This window comes from Corapipo altera, unplaced genomic scaffold, assembly GCF_003945725.1.
Source record: "Corapipo altera isolate COAL_440 unplaced genomic scaffold, ASM394572v1 113, whole genome shotgun sequence".
Classification (NCBI taxonomy): domain Eukaryota; kingdom Metazoa; phylum Chordata; class Aves; order Passeriformes; family Pipridae; genus Corapipo; species Corapipo altera.
In genome coordinates this window covers 12,090,355-12,090,954 of record NW_020884895.1, presented here as the reverse complement: position 1 = coordinate 12,090,954, position 600 = coordinate 12,090,355, and positions in this window count along the sequence as shown.

The following is a 600-nucleotide window of genomic DNA, read 5'->3' as shown; positions in this document are numbered from 1 at the left end:
GGTCAGTGCCAGTGATGGGCAGTGCCAGTGATGGGCAGTGCCAGTGATGGGCAGTGCCAGTGAGGGTCAGTGCCAGTGAGGGTCAGTGCCAGTGATGGGCAGTGCCAGTGATGGTCAGTGACAGTGATGGGCAGTGCCAGTGATGGTCAGTGCCAGTGACGGGCAGTGACAGTGATGGTCAGTGCCAGTGACGGGCAGTGCCAGTGATGGTCAGTGCCAGTGATGGGCAGTTCCAGTGACGGGCAGTGCCAGTGATGGGCAGTTCCAGTGATGGGTAGTGCCAGTGACGGGCAGTGCCAGTGACGGGCAGTGCCAGTGAGGGTCAGTGCCAGTGATGGTCAGTGCCAGTGATGGTCAGTGCCAGTGACGGGCAGTGCCAGTGAGGGTCAGTGCCAGTGATGGGTAGTGCCAGTGACGGGCAGTGCCAGTGACGGGCAGTGCCAGTGAGGGTCAGTGCCAGTGAGGGTCAGTGCCAGTGATGGTCAGTGTCAGTGACGGGCAGTGCCAGTGAGGGTCAGTGCCAGTGATGGGCAGTGCCAGTGAGGGTCAGTGTCAGTGACGGGCAGTGCCAGTGATGGGCAGTGCCAGTGATGGGCAGTG